This window comes from Petaurus breviceps, unplaced genomic scaffold, assembly GCF_028583685.1.
Source record: "Petaurus breviceps papuanus isolate PSGF00001 unplaced genomic scaffold, PetGlider_PUasm1.0 181, whole genome shotgun sequence".
NCBI lineage: Eukaryota > Metazoa > Chordata > Mammalia > Diprotodontia > Petauridae > Petaurus > Petaurus breviceps.
This window is the reverse complement of record NW_027185784.1, coordinates 27,908,916-27,935,591: the sequence shown is the minus strand read 5'-3', so window position 1 is coordinate 27,935,591 and position 26,676 is coordinate 27,908,916. Positions and strand designations below refer to the sequence as shown.

Here is a 26,676-nt window from a genome sequence, read left to right as displayed (position 1 = left end):
ATATTTGTAATCTCTATAGGCATTGTGAATATGGCATTGCTGATACAACGTGTTCCAGGACAGCAGGAACCCTTCCTTATCTAGGCTTCATAGCTCTCCCTGTAGCTAGTATACTGCTTTGTATGTACTAGGTAATTGATAAAGGCTTGGTGGTGATTTAGGAGCCAGAACAGTGGTTCGGAAGATGAGTTTTCTTTTGGGCGCAGTGGAGCCCTGAATAAAAACCACAAGATGGTGTTGATTCTAATGAGAGGGGATGGTACTCATTCAAAAAATCAGTTGGCTTTAGTGAGAGAAAAATAGGAAGGGATTGTTTCAAGCTTTCAATTTTGTATGACCTATTTTAAGGAGGATATTGACAGCCTGAGAGCATTCAGAAGAGAACAACCAGGATAGTGAAGGTCCTCAGACTGATGCCATGGCTACTTGATGAACTAGTGATGGTTAGCTTAGAAAAGAAAAAACAGGAGAAACATGAGAACTAACTACAACAAGCATGTATTAATCACCCACTATGAAGCAGTCACTATGCTGTGCTGACACAAAGAAAGGCAAAGGACAGTTCCTAACCTCAACGAGCTCACATTCTGATGGACAATTCAGCATGCAAACAACTATGTACAAATAAAATAGAAACAGGATAAATTCATACACCTGAATATAACTGCCTTGAAGTGTACGCATGACTAGGATACAGAAGAGGAATTAGATTTCCTCCTCTCAACTCAGAGGGAAGAATAGGGGGATGGGGGGGGGGATTGACAAAAAGACAATTTCAAGCTTAAAGATAAACTTCCTAACAATTTTGTTGGGAAGCAAAGGTTGGACTAGCTGGCCTCTGAGGTGTCTTCCAACTTTGAGATTCTGGTATTCTGTTTCAGGCTCCAAGAGAAACCCCAGGATAGACAAGTAATAGAAACAGTTTTCTCTGTCTTCCTGGCTTTCCAGTGGGATGTACCCATCTTTACATGTAAAATACCATACCAATTGCATACCATTAGGTTAGAGTTAAGTTTACTTTTTCTCTTTTTAATAGTATTTTATTTTTTCCAATTACATGTGAAGAAAATTTTAACATCCATTTTTAATAAAATTATTAATTCCAAATTTTTTCCCTCCTTTCATTCCCTCCCTCCCTCCTTCACAAGATGGTAAGCAATTTGACATGTAGATGTGCAATCATGTAAAACCTATTTCCATATTAGTCATGTTGTGAACAAAGAAACAGTTTGAAAAAAATATATATTATAGTTTGCAGAGGAAAAAAACATGAAAAAAAAAGTGAAAATAGTATGCTTTAATCTGCATTCCAATTCCATCTGTTCTTTGTCTAGATGTGAATAGTATTTTTCTATTGAGTCTTTTGGAATTGTCTTGGATCATTGTATTGCTGAGAAAAGCTAAGCCAATCATAGCTGATCATCTCAAAATGTTACTGTCACTGTGTACAATGTTTTCCTGGTTCTGCTCACTTCACTAAATCAGTTTATATAAGTCTTTCCAGGTTTTCTGAAATCCATTGTTTCTTATAATACACTAGTACTCCATTACATTCATATATCATAAATTGTTCAGTCATTCCTCAATTGATGGACATTCCTTCAATTTCCAATTTTTTGCCATTAAAAAAAAGAGCTCCTACAAATATTTTTGTACATTTGAGTCCTTTTCTCATTTTTATGATCTCTTTGGGATCTAGGCCTACTAGTGGTACTGCTGGATCAAAGCATGTGCATGGTTTGACCACCCTTTATGTAGATCCAGAATGATTGGATCAGTACACAGCTACACCAACAGTGTATTAATGCCACAATTTTCCCACATCCTCTCCAACATTTATTACTTTCCTTTTCTGTCATATTATCCAATCTGATAGATATGAGGTGGTAGCACAAAGTCACTTTAATTTACATTTCTCTAATTAACAGTCATTTAGAGCATTTTTTTCCATAGGACTATATATAGCTTTGATTTCTTTATCTGAAAATTGATAAAATTTGTTTATCAAAACACATGTTTTGACCATTTATCAATTAAGGAACTTGTATAATTTGACCAATTTTTGTGTATTTCTACTAAATATTTGAGAAATGAGAACTTTATCAGAGACAACTGATGCAAACATTGCTTCCCACCTTTTTCCTTTCCTTCTAATCTTGGTTGCATTAATTTTGTTTGTGTGAAAACTTTTTGAAGTAAAATAATCAGAATTATCCATTTTACATCTTGTAATTAATTTGTGCTTTTTCTAGCTTTTTTTAAGCTGTATATCCAATTTATTAAACTTCTCTTTCTCTATTTTATTAACATAAGATTTTAGGAATATAAATTTTCCCCCAAGTACTGCTTTGGCTGCATCCCATAAATTTTGCTATGTTGTTTCATTGTGGTCATTCTCTTTGATGAAATTATCAATTGTTCCTAGGATTTGTTCTTTGATCCATTTATTCTTTAGGATTAAATTATTTAGTTTCCTATTCATTTTTAATCTATCTTTCCACTGCCTTTCATGGAATGAAACCTTTATTTCATCATGATCTGAAAAAAAAATTCATTTAATATTTCTGCCTTTCTGTATTTGATTATGAGGTTTTAAATGCCCCAATATATGGTCAATTTTTGTGTAGGTGACATGTACCACTAAGAAAAAGAAAATGTAAATTTTCTTAAATTAAAAAACCAAAAAAATGTACCACTTTTCTGTCATCCCCATTCTATTTTTACTAGAAGTCTGTAAATTCTAACTTTTTAAAAATTCCTTAACTTCTTCACTTAACCTCCTTAACATTTTTCTTGCTGATTTTGTGGTGATTTATCAAATTCTGAGAGGGGAAATTTGAAATTACCCACTTGTATAGTTTTACTATCTGATTCCTCCTGCAATTTATTTAATTTCTCCTTTAGAAATATGGATGCTATGGGGTGGCTAGGTGGTGCAGTGAATAGAGCACCGGCCCTGGAGTCAGGAGGACCTGAGTTTGGATCTGGCCTCAGAAACTTAGCACAAAAAACTAGCCATGTGACCTTGGGCAAGTTGCTTAACCCCAATTGCCCTCCAAAAAAAAAAGTTTAGGGGTGGTTAGGTGGCTCAGTGAGTAAAGCACTGGCCCTGGAGTCAGGAGGACCTGAGTTCGGTTCCAGCCTCAGACACTTAACACCCATACAAAAAAACTAGCTGTGTAACCTTGGACAAGTTGCTTAATCCCAATTGCCCTCCAAAAAGCAAAAAAAAAAAAAAAGAAAGAAATGTGGATGCTAGTAGATGTTTAGTATTTGATATTACTTCATTATCTATATTACCTTTTAGCAATATAGTTTCCTTCCTTATCTCTTTTAATTAGATCTATTTTTGCTTTTGCTTTGTCTGAGATCATGATTGCAAACCCTGCCTTTTTTACTTCAGTTGAAGCATAGTATATTCTTCTCTAGCCTTTTGTGAATACTCTGTGTTTCCTCTCCTTCAGATGTATTTCTTGTAAAAAAAAAAAAAAAACATTGTAGAATTCTGTATTTAATCTACTTTACTATCAGCTTCAATTTTATGGGAGAGTTAATCCCATTCACATTCATAGTTATGATTATTAACTGTGTATTTCCCTACATCCAATTTTTCCCCTGTTTATACTTTTCTCATTCTCTCTCCTATCCCTCTTCCCCAGTGTTTTGTTTCTGACAGCTTCCTCCCTCATTCTGCCCTCCTTTCTATCAGCCCCTTGGTCTTTTGTTGGCCCTGTCCCTTCTTACTTCCCCATAAGGTAAGATAGATTTTTATACCCAACTGAGTGTATATGTTATTCCTTCTTTGAGCCAAAACCAATGAGAGTAAGGTAGAAACTATTCTCAGCCCCTCCACATTTCTATCTCTCCACTGTAATAGGTCTTTCATGCCTCTTCATGCTATATATTTTACCCCTTTCTGCCCCTCCCTTCCCTTTACTTCCAGTATATTCCTCTTTCTTATGCCTTAATATTTTTTATATTATCTCCTCAAAGTCAAAAAAATACCTGTATCCTCTTTTTATGTATGTCCCTTCTAAATACCTTAATAGGAGTTACAAGTATCATCTTCCATTTAGGGATGTAAAAAGCTTAAACTTATTGAATAGCATTTTTTCTTTCCCAATTACCTTTTTTATACTTTTCTTGCATCTTGTATTTGAAAATCGAATTTTCTGTTTAGCTCTGGTCTTTTCACCAGAAATGTTTGAGAGTCCCCTATTTGACTGAATGACCACTTTCCCCTGAAACATTATACTCAGTTTTGCTGGGCAGATGATTCTTGGTTGTAATCCATGCTTCTTTGCCTTCTGGGATGAATATCATATTATAAACCCTCCAGTCCTTCAATGCAGAAGTTGCTAAATTCTTTGTAGTCCTGACTATGACTCTTCAGTATTTGAAATGTTTCTTTCTGGGTGCTTACAGTATTTTCTCCTTGACCTGAGAGTTCTGGGATTTGGCTTTAATGTTCCTGAAAAGTTTCTTTTTGACATCACTTTCAGGAGGTGATCAGTGGATTCTTTCAATGACTATTTTTTCTTCTGATTCTAAGATATCAGGGAAGTTTTCTTTGATAACTTCTTGAAAGATGCTTTCCAGCCTCCTTTTTTAATCATAGCCATCAGGTAGTCCAATAAATCTTAAATTATCTCTCCTGGATCTATTTTCTAGGCCAATTATTTTTCAGTGAGGTAGTTTGCATTTTCTTCTTTTTTTCATTCCTTTGTTTTTGTTAGATTGATTCTTAATTTCTCATAGTCATTAGCTTCCACTTGCCCAATTCCAATTTTTAAGGAATTATTTTCTTCAGTTAGTTTTTTTAACTGCTTTTCCATTTGACCACTTCTTCTTTTAAAGTAGTTTTCTTCAATTGATTCTTTTACCTCCTTTTCCATTTGTTCAATTCTATTTTTAATTGTTTTTTTTCCCAGTTGTTGACTCTTTTTTCATGATTCTCTCGCATAACTCTCATATCTTTTTCTAATTTTTTTCTCCCTCTCTTCTTTGATTTATACAATCTTTTTTGAGAGTGAGGACTTTTTGTACCTGAGCCCAATTCAGATTCCTCCTTGATGCTTCACATGTAGACATTTTGACACTGTTGTCCTCTTCTGAGTTACTGTTTTGATCCACAGTTCAAGATAGTAGTTCTCTATGATCAGGGATTTTGGGGGTTTGGTTTTGTTTGGTTTGGGCTCCATTTCTGGCCTATTTCATGACTTTTAAAGTTGAACTCTGCCCCTTGGGTAGAGGGAGCACTGTCCTAAGCTTCTTGCACTAGTGACCAGGATGCTGGTCACTGGCTTTCTGGGTCAGAGCCTCCAGGGCTAGCAGTTCATCTTCTGTGCTGGTGTCACCCAGCCTAGTCTAATCTGGGTGTTGGGGCCTCCAGGACTGCCAGGCCTGACCAGGCTATGAGTCTCTTGAGGGCAATTATCCTCTTCTGATGCACTCTTCTTCATCTTCTCCCTCACCCCCCCCTCCCCACCATGCAGCCCACAATACTCTTTAGTGCTACCCAACCAGATTAAGATATAATTGGAAAATGTTTAACAAAACAAATAAAAATAGATGGTTGAATGGTCACATGATGATTCAATGTCAATGTTAAGTAGAGGTTTCCAGTACGGCACCCCATGGGTTCATACTTGACCCTGTTTGTATAACATTTTCATCAGTGATGACAAACTAAAAAAACTTTCAGATAATACAATGTTGGGAGAAACAACTAACAAGATAGATAAGGAAATTCATCTCCTGTTTTGTAACTAAACTGCCTGAGAAGACAATCTACAACAGGTGCCTCCATTTCCTTCTTCTCACTCTCTTCTTAGCTCTCTACATTCTGGTTTGCTACCTCATCATTCAAACAAAACTATTCTCTCCAAAGTTAATGCAATGGCCTTTCCTTGATGCTCTTCCTTTTAGACATCTCTGCAGCCCATGACACTGTCCATCAGTCTCTTCTCCTTGATATTCTCCTCCTTACAGGTTTTCCTGACCCTACTCTCTTCTCATTCTCCTACCTATCTGATCATTCCTTCTTACTCTCTTATACTGGATCTTCAGACAGATTGTGCCCACTAACTACAAGTGTCCAACAGGACTCTGTTCTGGGAAACTTCTCTTATTTCTTTATAATTTTTCACTAGATAACCTCATTAGCTTTCCTGGTTTCAAATACCATCCCTATTCTGGTAATAATCATATCTCCTGATCCAACTTGATTTATTTCCTTACCTCTAGAATCCCATCTCCAATAATCTACTGGACATCTCACACTGGATGTCCTATAGACATCTTTAACTCAACATGATCAAAACTAAACCTATTTTTCCCACCAATTCTTCCCCTCTTCCCAACTTCTCTAATACTATTGGGGCTACCACCATTCTTCCATTCACCCAGAGATGTAACTTAGTTGTCATCCTCAGCTACTTAGTCTGTCTTTAACTCCCCCATATCCAGTGTATTGCTAAGAGCAGTTGATTTTACTATTATCACATTTTTCTCATATGCCTTCTTTTCTGCTTTAAAATTAACACCACCCTGGGGCAGCCCCTTATCACTTTCTACTTGGGCTACAGCAATACCCTGCTGGTTGGGCTCTTTGCTACACTCTCTACCCACTCCTATCCATAATCCACTTGTCTGTTAAAGTTATCTTCCCAATGCTTGGGTATGAACATGTCACACACACACACACACACACACACACACAGCTCAATAAATTGCAGTGGCTCTCTAATCTCCTTATCTCTTCCAGGATCAAATATAATTCTCTGTTTGGCATTTAAAGCTCTTTATAACCGGTCCCCAACATACACACACTTTCCCAAACTTCTTATACTTCACCCTTCATTGCATGCTCTGTAATGCAGGGAAACTGGCCTTCTTGCAACTGTTCCCTGAATAAGACAATCCATAGCCATACTCCAGATAGTTTCACTGGCTGCTCCACTTGCCTGGAATTCTCTCTCTTCTCATCTCCACCTCCTGGCTTCCTTGGCTGCCTTGGCTGCCTTTAAGTCCAACTAACATCCCACTTTCTCCAGGGAACCTTTCCAGATCCCCCTCAATTCTACGGTCTTTCCTCCATTGATTATCTCCAGGTTTTCCTGTATGGACGTAACTGTTTTCACCTTGTCTCCCTCGCTAGACTGTAAGTTCCTTGAGAGCAAGGATTGCTTTTTGTCTTTCTTTTTATCTTGAGTGCTTAGCGCAGTACCTGACACATAATGAACACTTAGTAAATGTTCATAAAATAAATTTCTCAGTGTTTGTCTCTTTAAACTTTCATGTTCATTTTTGTGTTTGTCAAGTAGACATTTTTGCAACTGTGTCAAGAAAGAGAAACTGTGAGTGGTTTTAAAAGACTTGATATTATGTATTTGTCATATAGCACCAAGATGATAAGACATAAGAGAATATGCTATTTTCCCAACAGTTAACAGGATATCCAATTGGGGAAGATATTTTTAACCTGATTAATTCATAATAATGAATCTGAAGGAAAACAAATCAAAAGGGCCTCTTCGGAATTTACGCAGATGAAGCAAAATCAGGGACTGAGAAATTTGAGGATGTTGTTTGGCATGTTAAAAAGACTGGAAAATGGGTACACTGCAACATACATAGTCATGTTTCAGAATCAAAGGGAATGCCACACTTTAAAAAGTACTAGATAATACTATCAAAATAATTAAATTTAGAAAATCAAAACTAATTTTTAATTGTTTACCATTTTAGGGAGAGAGATGCATATCAGGCTTGATGCACTTCAGACACACACAGATGTTAGACGGCTTTCCTGCAGGAAAGTTATTTCTCATCTATTTGAATTGAGAAAAAGGTTAATTGCAATCTTTACTAATCATCCTTTTCACCTGAGGGAGCATATGAGTTATCAGGTGGTTAACATAGCTATGAAGATTAGCATACTTAGCAGACATTGCTCCAAAAATGAATGATCATTATGGAGTAAGAACACAAATATATTCAATGTTCAAGATAAAGTAAAAAGTACAAATGAGAAACCAAAATTTTGGAACCAAAAAATTGACAATAATAATGAGTGCTTTGTGATGTTACATATTTTTTCTTTTTTTTTGTAAGCTTTTAAATTTATCTTAAACTTAGATACAAAAGAAAAAAACATTTCCATTTACAAAGCAGAAGGTGAGAGGATTCAATATAAAACAATAAATTTCCATTTCAAGAAAACCTATATAATAAATACTACACATTGTTTACAAAGCTGTCCAGCTTTTCTTTGCTTTCTTGTTAGTTTTCTTTTGTTAACTGCTGCATACTTTTTACATTATTTTTCCCCTCCTCTCCAAAAAAGGCTACAATTTAGTGCAGGTATACACACACACACAAACATGATTATGAGTGTATATAGATATCTATATCTATATATGTATATATATAGATATCTATATCTATATATGTATATATATAGATATCTATATCTATATATGTATATATATATAGATATATCCATTCAGATATCTATAAACAGACAGACACACACACACACACATATATATATATGTATATATATATACACACACATATATGTAAGACCCCACTATGCTCATTTCCACTTGTCATCTGTTTCTCTGAAGGTGAATAGCATCTTCCTTCATAAGTGCAAGTGTTCCTATGTTTTTCTAAACCAACTAGCCAATCATTTCCTAGACCACAGCAATATTCCAAACAATCATATTCTATCTGAGAAATTGTCTATGAAAGTTTTCCCCCAATTTTCTGCATTCCTTCTATTTTGACTACATAGGTTTTTTATGCAAGAAATTTTTTATTTAAAAAATAGAAAGTTTTAATTTGAAATAATCAAAATTATCCCTTTTAAACTTCAACAATGCTCTCACATCTTATGATATAGTTTAAGGTCTGATATTACTGAATCTGCTTCATTTACATCTTGTTTTCCCTGGTTTCCTTGAAGTTCTTGACCTTTGGTTCTTCTAAATGAACTTTGTTATTTTTTTTCCTAACTCAGTACAATAATGCTTAAGTAATTTAACTGGGATGGCATTACATAAATAGATTAGTTAGGTAAAATTGGTATTGTTTTATTATATTAACTTTACCTACCCATGAGCAATAAATATTACTTCAATTACTTAGATCTGACTTTATTTGTATAAAAAGTGTTTTATGTTTATGTTCATATAGTTTCTGTGTCTTTGGCAAGTATACTCTCAGGTATTTTATACTGTCTAGTTATTTTAAATTCAATATTGAATAATATGATTGACACACTGTAGTTTCCCTGTTTTTCTCTGTTGATTAAATCCATTTTAACTTTGAGATCATGAATACTACTCATACTTTTTTATGTAAGAAATTAAAATTCTGACTTTTATTTTATGTGTATGTGTTTCTGTCATTTTATAGCATTTCCTGAAGGCAACATATTGTTGAATTCAAATTTTTAATGTGCTATCAGTTTTCAATTTGTTGAGTAAATTCATCCTATTCACAATCTAAGCTATAATTACTTGTATATTTTCCTCCTTCCTATTTTTCCTCACTATTCGTCTCTATTCCTATCCCTCCTCACTCCTCTGCTTTACCTGCAACCTTGTCCTCCTATTCCTTAACCTCCAACCCTACCCCTTATCCTCTCCCCCCATCCCTTTACCCTCTTATTTCTTTCTGAGTTTAGAAGACTTTTATACCTTTCTTGATAGATAGGTTGTTCCCTCTCTAACCCATTCCTGATGAGAGTAAGGTTTTAGCACTATCTGCCCTCCCTACTACTAGCTTTTTCTGTATCAATTTTTCCTTTTTTGACTTACTTGTATGAAATAATTGCTTCTTTCTTTCTCTCCTGATACATTTTTATTTTTCTTAGAAACACCCCATTATACTTGGGTCAGCCCAAACCTTTTTTTGAAACAACGGAAATAAAAATGAGTCATAAAACTACTGATAATTTTTTCATATGTGAGAAATAAACAATTTGACTAATTGAGTCCCTTATAAATGGTCCTTAATGTTTACCTTATATTTCTTCTGGATGTTATATGTTGAATTTTTGCTCAAGCTCTGCTGTTTTTATCACAAATATGCAAAAGTCTTTTAATTCACTAAATATCTTTTTTTTTCTTTTTATTCATGATTATACTTAACTTTACTGGGTAAGTATAAACCCATTTTTGCTATGAAATAAAGTATTCCAAGACCTACATTCCTTCAACATAGTAGTAGTCTTCTATAATCCTTACTGTAGCTCCATGATATTTAAATATTTTTTTGCTTGTTGCTTCCAATATTTTCTCCTTAACCTGGGAGTTTTGAAACTTCACTATGCTATTCCTGTAAGTTTTCCTCCTGGAATCCCTTTCAGGTGGTGATTGGTGTATTATTTTTCTATTTCTACTTTGCCTTTTTGTTCTAGATCTTCAGGGCAATTTCCCTTGATAATTTCTTGTAATATTGTATCAAGATTTTTAACATAATTTTCAGGTAGTCTGACTACTTTATATTATTTCTCCTTGATCTCCAGATCAGTCGCTTTTCTGATGAGATATTTCACACTCTATTCTATTTTGTCATTCTTTTGATTTTATTATTTCTTTGTGTTTTAGAACATGATTACCTTCCCTTTGCCCAAATCTAGTTTTCAAGGACTTATTTTCTTCCTTAAGTTTTTGATTCTCTATTTCAAGTTGATTGACTTTCTTTTCATAATTTTCTTGATTTTTTTTGGATTGCTCTTTTTGTTTTCTAATTTTTCTTTGATCTCTCATATTTGATTTTAAAATTTCTTTTTAAGTTCTTCCAAGAACTCTTTGTTTTACTTGGGTAGATTTACTTTTTCTCATTGAAAAAGGAATGGCTATTTTAGCTCCATTATCTTCCTCTGAATGTGAAGCCGGATCTTCTCTATCCCCATAGCAGCTATCTATGGTTGAGTTTCTTCTTCTACACTTACTCATTTTTTTGGTTTTATTTTATTTTTAGCTCCTATTAGTGTGATCAGGGTCAAGTCCTGAGGTATGGGAAATAATGCTCTAAGTATCAGGTCCTTCTAACAGTTATTTTCTAAGGTCTGTCCCATCGCTCGACCTTGGGCTCTTCTCTAGTCAGAGCCACAAGTCACTGTCCCACAAATGACCTTGCTCCCTGCAGTCCCTCACAAACTACACCTGTCCCCTCTATCCTGAAACTGAAAAGTGCCCATAGCCAGCAAGGTCCTGGTCTCTCCTGTGGCACTCACCAGAAGTGTGCTAGCTCCTTCTCCAGAGCCTCAGCTCAAAAGTGTCTAAGCAACACAGCTGTGCTTGGGATCCCTTGACAGTGGAGGGTCAATCTTCTCCTACTCAGCCATTAGAACCCCACACTGTCCATGAGATGAAAGTTTCTAAGGCTGAGGTTGCCTCCCTACCCCAGCTGATTCCAGGGCTTTTTGCTTTTTGATTCTGTAGAGTTGGCCTGGAGGAGTTGGCACTTTACTCAGGCTAAACCTCTGCCCCTGGAGGTAAGGTCTTTCCTGGGATCTTCTTGGGTTGTGTTAGGAGAACAACAGCTTTACCCTGACTTTTTCTTATTTTTACTGTTCTACAATCCTTCTGAGGCAATGTTCTGTCTTTTTTTCTATGGAGAAAATTTGGAGAGCCATAAGTTTTCTGACCTACTCTGCCATCTTTCCAGAATCCTCTACCCATAATTTCTTTAAAATGATATGCTTTTGCATCAGCCTAATAAAAAAGACATCAGTCATCATCTGAAATTTTTAGAAATGAATTTCAATAAAAAAATGTTTCCTAAAATTTCTTATAATAAGATAAATTGGATTTGAAACCTATTTGATTTTTTTTGTCTCTGCTTAATTAATTGATAATGGATTAAAAAAATATTACATAGACATAGCAACAGATTTTAGATTATAAGCATTCAAAATTGATTGTCATAAATTTTGACTAAATAAATTTTGACTAAAAATAAAAATGACTTTTCATTACAGCAACAAAGCTTGTAAAATTATCCTACCATTTTATACCACATATTTGTGTGAGCAAGAATTTCCACCCTATTCTTGTTATAACTCAAAATACAGAAAAATAAAATCAGTGCAGAACCAGACTTAAAATTGTGTTTGTCTGGGTATTGAGGAAAATATTACAAATCTTTGTTCAAATTAAGAAAACCCAAAATTGAAATCAAGTTTATATAAGATTTTACATTATGCTAAACCTCTTCCAAGTTGCCACTTACTTCATTCAAAAGGTTATATTTAAGCAACAAAAATATAAAGAAATTCAATCCAAACTGGCAGATCATAGTAAGTATATGAAGTCCTACTTCTTTTAATTCTTAGAGAATATTCAACACTAAATATTTTAACTGTTTTATAGTTACAGTTTTGTAATTTTACATTTACTGTTCAATTTTATATTTCAAAATTATATAGTGAAAATTTTAATTTTTAGTCTTTGAGGATGAATGTTTTCATTTTAGTTATGACAAGTAATAATAATGTTATATTACCTTGGGGATTCATAATACATTTGGTGATGGTAGTGGTGGTAGTGGTGTTTACAGAAAATCAAAAAACAAAAATTTTGGAACCACTGGTCTAGGGAAAAGAGTCTTGTCCTGAAAAGATGTGAATTCAAGTTACCTATGTGACTTTGCAGTAATTTCATTTCTCTTGGTTTCCTTTTCCTTCCATGTATGTGGTTTCTAAGACCCCTATAGCTCTAAATCAAAGAAGATTCTATAAACTTTGCCCTCCCAATAAAAATTGTTCCTTGAAATTTACTTATAATGGCTTCTTCTATTACATGGCATTGACTCTAGCCATCTGAACTTCTTACAGCCTGCTTTTGTCACAATTAATGCTCTAACCAAGATTTCCTCACATTGATTTTTCAAATAGTTTCTATCCTAGCCAGCACAAAAGGCTTTAAAATAACATCTAAACAGAAATTTTGACAGTTTCTTAAAATAGAAAAATAAAGTGGTTTCATCACAGGGATAGTGTGATAGAAGAAGCTTCTGTAATGTTCTTGAACATTGAGTTTTTGGAATGACAACCCAGAGGTGACCTTTCTGAGGGTCGTTTGTGGTTATTTCAAAAAGAAAGAAAATGTCCTTCGAAAGCTGCGTGATTTTTTTTCTTTTCTTAGAATAGGACACTATGACAAAAGTAAATGATGACAAGAGGACAACCAGAGCATTCCACTGGCACTCTCCAAATGTCAAGAGAAAGGAAGGCCTCCAACGTGCAGGCTGGAGGCCCCTTATGGTGAACTCAAGGGAGGACAAGAGTGAAGCAGGATGGGCAGCAGAGACAGGCATCAAAGAGGCTGCACTGGAAGTCAGACACTCCTACATCCATGAGATCATAGATTCTTTTGAATCTATGAGTACAGTCATAATGAATGTTTGCCTCAGTTTTGTCAACTGTAGAAATGGGAATAATAATAGCACTTGCTTTGCAGAGTTATTGTGCTAATGAAATGAGATTATATTTGGAAAATTGTTTAGCATAGTGCCTGACATATAGTATGTGCTATATAAATGCTTCATGCCTCTTTTCCTTCCCTTTACCTAATGTCATGATTTGCCATGAGCTTAGCTCTGGAGAAACTCTGACTTCTCCAGAGGAGAAATAGCTTCCCTATTTCTCAGATCCATTTCATTCATCACATCCGCAAATCTATTTCTGGCTCTAGTCTAGGATTTACCAAAAGCAGGTAGAGATAAAAAGGGTTTTCAATGTATCATGTGAACTGAGGACAAGACAGGGTATTCTATTCCCATGCAGAAAGCAAGGACAAAGAGACTCACTGTGTTGCTTGACAGAATATTTTAAACAGGCTACAGAAATTCAATTTTTAAGGACATTATAATATGCTGGGAGTCTGGCAGCAAGCCTCATCAAGACAAAATGCATTCTGACAATACTGCTAATTAGATTTTCACATTTCACTTCTACAGAGCACAGTTCAATCAAATGGCAAGGGTGATCCAAGAATCTTCTCTCTCTCTCTCTCTCTCTCTCTCTCTCTCTCTCTCTCTCTCTCTCTCTCTCTCTCTCTCTCTCTCTGTCTGTCTCTTTCCACCACCCCCATTCTTTCCTTGGCACCAGAACACTCTGCTACTATTGGGACCACAATCAACAATTACAATCATCCACTATCATGTATACAGAACTCACAACTCCATTGGTCTCTCAGGACCTTCTGAAACTCACTAGGTTTCCTAGACGTATCCATCTCAAGGTGACTGCTTAATCACCTAGTTGAGAAAAGGAAGAACAAGAAAACAGAAGCAGCCCCATCCCAAGTACAAATTTGCTAGCTAGGACGTGTGAGGATGAATATGTTTGACCAAGAGGGGAATAAAGCTTCCAAAATTTCCCCTACCCCAATCCTATTCTCTTAGACTAAGAAAGAAATGTAGTAGAAATTGTTGAAAAGTACACTTACCAGGAGGATTTTGGCAAAATGGCAGAGTAGGTCAGAAAATTTCTAGCTCTCCCAATTTTCCTCCACAACAAAAGATAAAATAGAGCCTCTGGGCAAACATAGAGCCATGAAAACAAATAATTTGGGTAGGGGTAGAACGAGGGTCCTCCTAGGACAGTTGAAGAAGATCTGAAGAAAATTCCCAGGAGATTTCCTCTAGGTGAAGAGTAAACACTTCCCTGCTAGGGTCTGCTTTAACCAAGGGGCAAGCAGTAAGCCCTGGGGTTATCTAGGTTGGGAGGTTGTCTCTGCCCCGGGCACAGGAACTTTTACCAGCCCCAACCAAAGAGTTGGCCATGTGACCTGTGGAAGATCTAGGGACCGCTGCTGACTAGGAATGCCAAACCCAGCTGTGCTGCAAAGAAGGGGAGGAGAGGGGACCAGCACTTGTGCAGTGAGTGCAGAAGAAGTGGGGTGGGGCACCACTGGCTGTGAGCACTTACAAGAGACTGGAGGTCTTGGTTTGAGTTCAAGGTCAGAGACAACTGAAGAGGATCTAAGTCCAGAAGCACCATCCCCCATACCCCTAGACTAGAGGTGATTATAAAAACTAAATTATTGCCCCCCCAAAAAATGTACAGTCAAAGGAGAAAGGATCCAACCATAGAGAGCTGCAATGCACATAGAGAAGACTGGGGTTCCTCTTAAGAGGAGGATTCTGAAGCAAAGAAACCCTCTTCTACCTCAAAGACTAATGTCAAATGGTCACCTACCCAAAAAGAATTCATTGAAGAACTTTAAAAAGACTTTAAAAATCAAATGAGAGAGATTGAGGAAAAATTAAAAAGAAAGAAGAAAAAATAATACAAGAAAATTATGAGATGAGAGTCAAGCTATTAGACAAGGAGATCCAGAATCTTAAGGAAGAAAATGACTCCTTAAAAATCAGAATTGGGTAAGGGGAAGCCAGCAAAGTTATAAGAAAAAGAAATTTTAAAATATATAAAGAATGAAAAAATGGAAGAGAATGTGAAACATCTCATAAGAAAAACAATGGATCTAGAGAACAGATCAAGAAAACATAAGAATGATTGGACTACCTGAAAGTTTTGGTCAAAAAAATAATTTTGCTACAGTAATACAAAAAAATAATTAAAGAAAACTGTCCGAAGCATTAGAACAAGAGGGGAAAGCAGAAATAGAAAAAATCCACTAATCACCACCTGAAAGAGCTCCTATGAGGAAAACTCACAGGAATATTATAGTCAAATTCCAAAACCCCTAAATCAAGGACCAAATATTACAAACAACTAGAAAAAAAAACAATTTACATAAGATGGTACCACAATTAGAATCACATGAGACCTAGTGTTGGGAACATAAAAAGATTGCAGGTCTTAGGACACTATATATTTAAGAGGAGAAGGACTGAGTTTCTAGCCGAAAATATCATAACCAACAAAGCTAAGCATAATTCTGAATTTAAAAAAATGGATAAAAAAAATGTCAGACTTTCAGGACTTTGTTTAAAAAAAAAACTCCTAAACTCAATAGAAATATAAGAGAAGAGCCAAGAGAAATATAAGGTACATACTGATGACCAATTACAAAGGACCAAAAAAGGATAGAATGTTTACCTTCTATGTGACCTATGTCTAAGATTGCTACTAATAATTAGGTAGCTTATAAGAAAGATTGGGGTAGACCTCAGTATGATGTGACTTTGAAAAATAAAACCATTCAAGAACAGCTAAAAGAGTAATTATCTTATAGAAATGAGGCACAAGAGGAAGCACCAATCCAGGGGAACTAGATAGGGGTGGGTGACTGTTCTGTAAATCTACTTTCACCTGGAATGGGTTTAAGAGGGGAAGATACATATACATCTAGAAAAGCATCAAAGTCTTCTAAATTTAGAGGGGAAAAAAGGGAGGGGGGAGAGGATAAAGGAGGGATCTTTAGAGGGGATAGTGGGGGGATAAGTTAAAAGAGGGATACAGAAGGGTATTTAGATTTAGGGAAATGGGAGGATAAGGAAGGGAGATTTAGAGGGGAGGAGGATGGTTTAGGTCAAAGTGGTATACAAAAGGGTGTGTAGATTTAGGGGAATGGGAGGATAAGGAAGGGAATGCTGGAGTGGAGGTAAGTAAAAGTAGGCTAAGGTAGCAGGTAGAAGTAAAGTAGAGGAATAAAAAAAGAGATAGGTAGGAAAAAAGACATGCACAAACATAAAACCAAAGATTACAAGTAGACTCTTTTAGAGAAAGTATATGTTTATGTATGTATGTATGCATGTGTTTGTATGAAAACATTTATGTATATATCAATACTTATATATAAATATATTCATGCTCAATTGTATCCTTGTGGTAGGGGGGAGAAGAAGGTAGAAAAAAAGAACAAAGTAAAGTTACAGCACAGAACAAAAGAAAACCTGCAAGGAAGTAAAGAAAAGATGGACAACTTTCAACAAAACACACAGTATTTAATACATAGGCTTTCTTGAAATGAAAAGTTATTACAATATATTATGAATCCTCTCCTATGTTACTGTGCACATGACTTTTTTAATTTTCTTATTTTATATTTAAGTTTATGATGCTTATTATTCTTTTCTTATTATGTATCTAAGTTTTAACATTTGTCTAAAAGAAAAAAAAGAAAGCAGAAGAAAAGTACATTTAGCTCTAGGCAGGTCTTTGTCCCTTGGCACAGGCCCCAGTTTCTAAAAGAACTGGGTCTTCTATTTCCCCTCACATGGTTTCTTAACCTGAGTTCTCTTAAAAACATGTGGTGGTTTTGTTTTAATTACATTTCAACTTAAGTGACTTACTTGGTAATCTTATGCATTTCATTTTGTGCATTTAAAAACTTCTTTCTGGGATAGGGAATATAGACTGAACTGGACAGCCACTTGGGTCTGTGACCCAAAAAAGGTTAAAAGCCCCTCATTTAGCAGATAATTTTAACTGCTTATTGATGAAGAATTGTAAGAAACAGCCTCAGGTAATTTCCAGCCCAGCTACCACAGAGGGTTCTTAGGAATATACAGTTAGTAAGGTTTAGAAACCATCTCTTTTAACCTTCTTTGGGTGTTGGGTCCCAGATGCCTCGGCAGTCTGGTAAAGTCAATGGACCTCTTCTCAGAATAATGTTTAAATAAATTAAATAAAACACATAGGATTACAAAGTAAACCACTTATATTGAAATAGTTATTAAAATATATATATATATATATATTTTTTTTTTAAGTTCATAGACCCCAGATTAGCAACCCCTGACCTAGTCAAACCCATTCACTTTAAAGAAAGACTGAAGCCTGCAAAAGTGATTCATCCAAAGCCACATAGAGAATAAACAACTGTGGAAAGATTTGAAACCAGGTCATTTGACTCCAGAGTCAATGTTCTTTTCTTTGTCTCATTTTCTTAGAATACAGAAAGGCAGCTGGAGAAAGAAAGGGAGGATCCCTTTAAACTTCATGAATCAGTTGGGAAGTGCTGACAGAAGCAAGAAACATAACCTAAATACTAGGAAAAGGATAGAAATGAGTTTTATTCAAATGAAATTGCATTCCCAGAATACACACCCATTGACAGTGGGAAGAGGGAAGTGCACAGACTGGCAGATAGAAACCAGGCTGAAAGCTTAACTGCACTAAAAAGAAACAGGGATTGTGAAATGAGCTTCCTGTAAGCCTGCCCACCCTGCAAAGGACGCCTTTCCTTGTGTACTGTTCATACTTTCTAATCCCTCCCAAGTAGCAGTGTTGTCATTCCAAGGACAGGCAGACATCTCTCTGGGTTTTTGTCACCAGGATTCCTGCACAAACCCCATTCTGGGGATTGAGAACCATGGATATTGAGATGGGGTTCCATCCTGCTCTTTATTTGCAGTGAAAAAAAGTCTTATAATCATACTAGGAAAATTGCCTAATTCATTAACAAGGCCTATATTCTTCCTCATTGAGCTTACCACTGAGTCACTAGTTTCACCCACAAGATTCAGTCCTAAAACAATGTCTTCATCCAAGCTCTCCAGAGTGATTCTCCATGCACCTAGCTCTGGAGGTTACTTTGTATTTTGGGATAATTATCTTATTATCTATGTGTCTTTCTAAAGAATGGAGTGCAGAATTAGGGACTCTTCTCCTTCCACAAGGCACAGGCCCCTATCCTCTTAGGTGGCACCTCACACTGCCCACCCCAAGCCAGGATTCTGAGCCTTGGTCTGGGTTAGAATAAGGAGAAGGAATGAACAGAGCATTGCAGGCAATCAGACAGATGCTCCTGAAAGATAGAGTTGGTCAGTTATCAACAAGATAATGGACATAGTTGTCCAAGCAAAAGGCATCTAGAAACATTAGTCCTGCCATAATATATATAGGATCTCTAGAAAACTATGATAACTATCATTCAACAGTAAATCCACTCAAACTCAAGGCATTTTACTAGGGCCTCCACACCTTCCTTTTGGGTCTACTTTATTGATGAGTAAGCTTAGGTGGTTAAGTGTTTGAAATACCTATCCAGATTTCTTTAAGTAATCAGTTAAACCCTGATAGAATTTTGGGAAATAAATTCTAGGGCCATAGTTGAAGGCAAGGAAGATTTTTAGCTTACTGAACAAAAGATATCTGAGGCACATGGAGAACAATGTAAAAGTGAGTTAAATGAAGAAAATATAAGAAAAAAGCAGGGCATCTACAGAAGTGGAGGGGTGGACAGATTCAGAGCAGAGGCAGAAGAGCATTTCAACTCATTCTAACTTTGTTAAAAATTAGTCAAATGCAATGTAAATCAAAGAGATGCAAAGGGAACAAGAGTAATTGAGCCTGTAGGTGATTTGCATCCATTCCTTTCGAGATGAATTGTCCTTGGCTTGCAATCATATATCTTCCTGTCCAGTTCTGCTAGGGTTTTGAATCACCAAAGAAGAACCCAGAAAGAGAGTCTAGAAAGGAAAAGGTCCTCTAGAAATTTGTATATATCAACATCCATACTCCATTGTTGGTTGGTGGGTGATTGATTGGTTGGTTGTCTCCTTCATTCTTGAAGAGGAGCAAAATGAAATCACTATGTTGGCGTCAGCAGCCTATTGGACCAATACAAGGTCTGGAAGGTTTTACTCCAGGTTGCCACAAATAGCCCACAGGAACATTTGGAGTGCAGATATCTCTAAATTTGTGCATCTCACATCTTTTGAATTGCTGCAATTCTGCTTGCTCACAGAACACAAAGTCTTCTTTTACGTAAGCATACCATGTTGAGCAGTCCATTGTCAGTGTCTCTCATGTCACACAATCAATTGCAAAGTTCTTCAGTAAGACCTTGAGACTGTCCTTGTATCATTTCTTCTGACTTCCACGTGAGCACTTGCCTTATGTGAGTTATCTGCAAAATAGTCTTTAAGGCAAACATTTGACATTCAAATAACATGGTCATTCAATTGGAGTTGGACTCCATTACTAGAAGGTGGGGAAGAACTCTTTTATAAATCAAACAGGAGACGATATGGTACTTGAAATGTTAGGAGACACAAGTTCAAATTCTAACTCTATCTTGTGCTGTCTATGTGTGATGTCTTGCATATTCCGAGGATGATGTATGTGAAAACAGGGGTAAAATTTGCAGAAGACAAGAAAGTGTGAAGACTTACATGTACATTGGTGTACACCCTCTGATCCATATTAAGTCAAATCAACAAGTCTTTATAAAATGCTTATAATATACCAAGCACTATGCTAAGCATTAGGAATACAAATAAAACAGAAACACAGACCTTCCCCTCAAGGAGCTTATACTCTAGCTTATATTCTAAAAGGGTAAGACATATAAAAGGGAGCTTAAGGTGAGGTGAGATAGTAGACAAATTCCAGAACAGTCGGTACAGTCTGGAAAGGAATGAAGATGTGACTGGTCTGTGCCTTCTTCTTAAAACTGAAGTACTGGAAGTAACTAGTCAATCAGAGATAGAATCCACAGTGGTTGAAGGCATTTCCAAAGTGAAGATTTTAGAATGAAGATGTTTCCAGGACATCTTAGTGAAAGTCCTGAAGAGTCAGGAATGTAGACAAGAGATAATAAAAAATATAGCTCTAAGACATCAAAGCAACAGTACTTAGAACAATATTTTGTACTTCGTAAGCACATAATTAATGTGGGTTGATTAGATGAGAACATAAGGGAAAATCTGATAGCTTGATTCCTTGACATCATGATGGAAAAAAAAAAACTGGTCCCTATTAATTCCACAGATAGCACAAAGAGGATGATGAAGAGAATACCTAGTATCATCATTTTCCATGTCACTCCAAAACAGAGGAGTTAATAGGGCTGCTCCCTTTTCAGATGTCTCCACATGTACATAAGGAAAGCTGTGCATATCTAGGGAAAGGAGAGTAGATGCAAAGAAGTGAGTCATTTTAACTCTCCCTGAGTCATTTTAACTCTCCCTTCCTTTAGAGATGCAAATGCCCCTTGGATGGAGTTTCAATAGCTCCCTTTTCCAGTCCTTGTTCACTTGGTTAGCATTTGCCTAATCCTTACTGGAGCTGTGGGCAGTGGATCTCCACAATGTGGAGCACCAAAACACAAAAAAATACTGTGTCTACTACACATGGTCCCTTTTGTGATTGTTCACATGACCTGAGAGAAGATTTGATGGACACTGCCCTTCCTGAATACTTGTCCCCTCATTAGAGGAAGTGTATATCCTGAACAGCCTAATTTCAGAATTTAGCCTTCTGGTCAAAGAAAGGAGATATCCTGAGCAGTACAAGACTTGAAGGTGGCTCCTCAGGGCTATGACTTATCCTTAGAAGAGAAACTTTCTGAGCAGTGTACCTCTTGAAGAGAGAACAGGATTACCCATGTGTCTCCTGTTCCCAGGTGAAGAAGTAGTAAAGAACTAAAGCCAAGACATGTGGAGAACAAAATATTTTGGCTTGACTTGGACAATCCAAGTAGTACTAATAGGAAAGGGATTATCTGTCCAAACCATGTTTCACTTCCAGGGAAATCAATATCATGAGATAACAATACCACTTTTTAGGAGTCTGTATAGGACTCTCAGGGACAAGTCACTAGAATGTCAGAGTGTTGCCTAGATGGTAACCTCAAGTTCAGTTTATGCTGTAGGGAACTTCAAATCAGAGGGTTGTGCTGAGTCAGTCTGCAGGACCCTGTGGAAAAGTGGAATCCCCTGGACAATGAAGACAACATGTTATATTGTTGACGAGTCACTGAGAATCCCTTTATAATTTCTATATTTGAATTCCTTCCAGTCCCCTACAGCTTCTGCATTTTCAGTTGGGTGAAATGTAGGCAGTCTTATACTCAAAACCACATGTTACCTTGAGTAGTTACAAAAAGGTTTAGGGTTGTTGGGAAACCTAAAATGTCAGTTTGTAGTGCGGCATCTCCTGGAATGCATTTAGGCATTCAAACTATCTTCCAGTCAAGAGGCAAAGTTTATTATGAGGCTAATAGATGAGGGAGAAGTTCCTTAGGGAACTTTCAGATTAACAGGGGTATGAAAAAGGATAGCAGCTTAATGGAGACCCCAGCATAAGGCAGGGGCAGGGGCAGCTCTTTAAGGAAGACAGCTGAACCTTAATGGAGTCAGCAGCTCCTTAAGAAAGACAATCCCCTCCAAGGAAGGCAGCCCCATTCCATGAGAGAGGAGGCCACCCCAAGAGAGACAACCAGTTCAGGGCATCTGCTCCTTAAGAGACACCCACTAGCCAGGAGAAGCTGGGAATTTTATAGAGGAAAACCTGCAGTGGGTGGGGAGATGAGGTAAGCAGGGACAAGTAGGGAAGGGGAAAGGGTAGCTCAGAGAAGCTTGTCAGAAATCCCGTGCACTAATCAGACAGTTTTTCTCAGTCCATTAGATCATATTGAGGCCAAGCACAAGGTGTTCCTTTTTAAAGTCTTGGAGACTGAGTTATTTCCAGTTCTGTAACCCTGAGGCGAATCCCAGGGAAGTCCTACTCCTCCTGAGGGAGGAACTAGGGGATGGGACTGAGAAGGATGATCTTGTGGCATGAGACCCATAGAGAAAGGGGATCCAGAATGCACAGATGTGGGAACTTCAAAACCTTGAAAACCAAGGAGAAGGAAAATCCTGGGTTGTAGAGGGGAATTTGCCCATTTCTTTGCCTGTAAGTCCCAGAAAAGCCCAAAAGTGCCTGCAGCCTCTAGATTCCCTAGCACCCTAGAGAAAGAGAGAATTGGGCGTAGGCTTCCAGATAGGGTGCCACCTATTCAGCAGAAGGTCTCCTGGGTCCAAGAGGGTCTCAAACTGCCTGATTCGATTAGAGTCTGGGAGTAACAGGCCTCACAACTATTCCAAACCTTCCTAAGTACTAGGAGGCTGACCTCCAACTGCAGAGAGAGAAAGAGACAGAGACAGGGAGAGAGGAGGCTTACATACCTTCTGATCTTGACTAAAAGGGGGCGTGAGAGTCAGGCATACCCCTGTACCATGCCACCAATTTGACATGGCTTTGGGGTACTGGGAATCCTAAAATGTCAGGATATGGGGGAGCATCTCCTGGAAAGAATTTAGGCACTCAAACTGTCTTCCAGTCAACAAGCAAAGTTTATTGTGAGGCCAATAGGAGAGGAAGAAATTCCTTGGGGAACTTGTAACTTAACAGGAGTGATGCTAAAGCTTATATGGAAAAGGGATAGCAGCTTAAGGGAGACTCCAGCTTAAAGGGAGGAGAGACAGCTCTTTAAGGGAAACAGCAGTTCCTTAAGAGAGACAACCCCTCACAGGAGGCAGTCCCCCACCCCCAAGGGAGATTGCCAATTCAGGGAGACTGCTCCTTGAGGGATGAGGCTACTAGCCACCAGGACCTAGGGATTCTTATGAAAGAAAACCTGCCATGGATGGGAAGGTAACTAGGGACAAGTAGGCAAAGGAGCTTGGGTACTTTGGACTTTCTAGTATATCTAGCCACATCATTATTACATCTTTCAACCCTGTGAGGAGGGGCAAAGGGGTCCCAGTTAGAATCCCTATTTCAACCTCTAGCTCAATTAAATCTCAATGTTTTCTTAGCTGGCTTTAAGTGGTACTTAAGATAATGGACTTCTCATTGACCAGTCTATTTGAATCTCAAGAGTAAGTTTTACCCACATTTATAGAAACCTAGACATAAGTTATACACAAACTATACTTGGAAATTTCCTGGAGTAAATTCTCTGTGGAAATAATATTTAATGAAATAATAACTTTGGAGTGCAGCTCCCAAGATCAATCTCACTCTATTTAACCCAGCGTCAGGGGCCTCTAGGCCACAGTTTGCACTATAACTATGCACTCCTGACTCCCCAGTGAGAGCCAATCTGAGCAACCTAGGCCTGACCCACAAGGATAAGACAGTCAGCCTTTCATCCTCCACTTTTGACTGGGTAAAAGGGATGTTGAGGTTCCTCTTTCCTCCAATTCTACTCCAGATTCAATCACTTCTCTGATGTTCCTCATGTTCCAAGCTCTAGTGTGGTCACTATCATCCATCATTATCATCATTCAGCTTTATTCAACAAGCATTTATTAAGCATTTACTTTGGAAAAAGTCCAGTGAGAGTTACTGAGGACACAAAAATAGATTCTACATAGATTCTGTTGTGGTTTCATGGTGTGTTGTGGAGGAACCTTCTCAAGGAATTCAGAGTCAGACCACCTCCAATCCAAGTACAGGTACTTATTAAGATTGACACTTCTCAAGAATCAAGTTCCAAGAAGAACCAACAACTTCAGAGAGAGCAAGATAGATTTTTAGAGGGTAATAATTACAACTACATAATAGAAATTATGAATATTAAAAAGACAAGAGGGTTTTGTTAAGGAATCAGGTTGTAGAGGAGAGGTTCCAGCCACAGTGGAACTGTGCATGTGATTACCCACAACACATATAGAAAAACCCATTTGGGGGGGATATGTATGCATGATGATGATATTATAATAAACCTCTAACAAGTGCACCTAAAGGGTAGCTTTTGTTATTACTGCTCAGGTGCCTACTTAGGGTAAGTCCCTTTCTATTACTTTGGGGTCTACATCCTGCTTGGGCATCCTGGTGGTGCTGCTTTTTGATTGGCTGAGTATTGCAGTCCTGTCTGAGACCAGATGGATGTGATTGTGGCTGAGTGCATGAACACATCTGTTGTTTCTGTGGGAAATATGAGGAATGGCTCTAGGGGCAGTGGCTAGTTAGAGGAAGTAGTTGGGATCCCATCACATGGACATGCCTGACGTTCTGTGAGAAATATGAGTTCATGGACATACCTGTTGTTCTAGTGAGCAGTGAGGCATATGTGAAGAAGTTAGGATATTGCAGGGGACAGGGGAAGGTAGCTTGTTAGAGGAAGTGGGGCTGGTGTTCAGTGGTGCCTATAAGGAAGTTAGAATATTAGGGCTGAGGGCAGCTTTATTAGGATTCCAACAGATTCTGCTTCTCAATCATCATCAAGCATTTTTCTAAGTATCCACTGTGGGGAGGGCATTACCCCAGGTCCAAAGGATGCAAAAGGGGCTTTCTGTATACCTCTTTGTTCAAGGAGTCTACAATATCACTGGTGACAAGAACATAACAATAAGTTATTAACACTAAAATTATTCATTGTAATTATCGATGTATTAAATAATTTATTTATTTAATATATAATTATTATTAGATGACACAACACAAATAGTAAACAATATAAGACAGAACCTTTTAAATGCCAAGTAAATGGTATAGGCAATAAGTCCTATAGGAATTTCCAGGAAGTAATAATCACAGAAAACTAGGGAAGTCGGGAAAGTTTTCATGGAGAAAGTGGGACTTAGAGCTTGTCCTTGGAGGAAATGTAGAACTTAGATAAGTTGCAAGAAGAGAGAAGGTCATGCCAGGCAGAGGGAACAGCTGGAGGTAGGCCACCATGTTCAAGGAAAAAAGAGGATATTGTGACCATTATTTTAGGGAATAATTTGTGGAGGGAGAGATAAGGTTGAAGAGGTTGGGAGGGACCAAATCATGGAGGGTCTTGAATGCTTTAAATCTAAGGAGTTTAAATTTCAACCTATAGGAAATGGAAAGTCATCAGAGGTTAACTAGCATGCTACCTCCTGAGAACAGAGTTCTTCCCCTTCACCATCCCCATCCCACAAATCACCTTGAAGTCCTCTGCTGTCCCATGCTGCTGGGGCCACCCCCAAGTCATCACTACCACTGTCCTATTACCAGAGCTCACCTTTCCCCAGGCATACTTTCCTTCTCAACTTCTGCTAGGCTATGCCAGACTCTGGAAAACAACCTTCCCTATCTCCTTGCACAACTGCTTCCATGACTCACTCTCCTCTGCACAATGTCCTACCTCTTCCCTGTGACTGATTTTTTAGTGGGCAGGGGGGAGCTCAGGGGAAGCTAGTTATGGCAACAGAAGCTATCAACTTTTTGAGGCTATCTGACCCACAGATTATGAAGAGGATACTAGGAAAAGAAGAGCTCATTATCCAACTTTACAGTGTGTCTGACCGGCATCAGAATCATGGTGTAGACCATGGCTAATTCACAAAGTGTATTATTATACAGAAATTGCTGGACTCTGTATATTGCTTGCTCCTCTTCACTTTTGAGTAACTAGAAGAAACAAAGCGCGGCTGCCCCAGGGATATTTATGGTGATTAAATTGGTAACTTGGAGAGGAAAAGAAGGACCTTCTTCAGTGTATCATGACTACTTCATTACTAACAATGAGGATTACCTAGAATATAGATACTACCCCTAAAATGATGGTACTTTGAAAGATGTGTGTGTGTAAATCCCTGTGTATATCTTTCTGTTGTGTACATATGGAATACAACTACGCAGAGATATCTTTCCCTTCAAATACATTTCATTCATTTTTATCATCACATATATCTTTATCTTAATTGTATTCAGTGTTAACCAAAAGACAAAACATAGGCCACATTCTGCAAGCCACATTTAGTGTAGGGAAACTGTGTCTAAATCAAGCAATCTTTCTATTTTTCACTTTACAACTCTTGACTCCTTTGTGTTCTTCTTGACTCCTTTGTTTTTTCCTCTGCATCAGACCTATCACTGATTGAATAACTGTGTTATGTTGGGAAAGTCATTTAGCCCCATAGGGTCACATTTCCCCTAGTGGTAATACTAACTGATGTTGGGGTTCCTCCTAGGTCTATGATTTTATTCCTTTTTTTACTATT

The 26,676-nt window shown here is 37.4% G+C and overlaps 1 protein-coding gene across 7 annotated transcripts in view; it reads right to left on the bottom strand.

Moving 5' to 3' along the window:
* LOC138160705 (olfactory receptor-like protein OLF3) overlaps window positions 1–26,676 on the bottom strand; it is a 650,404-nt gene that overhangs the window by 529,457 nt on the left and 94,271 nt on the right. The gene's annotated exons all lie outside the window — the stretch shown is intronic.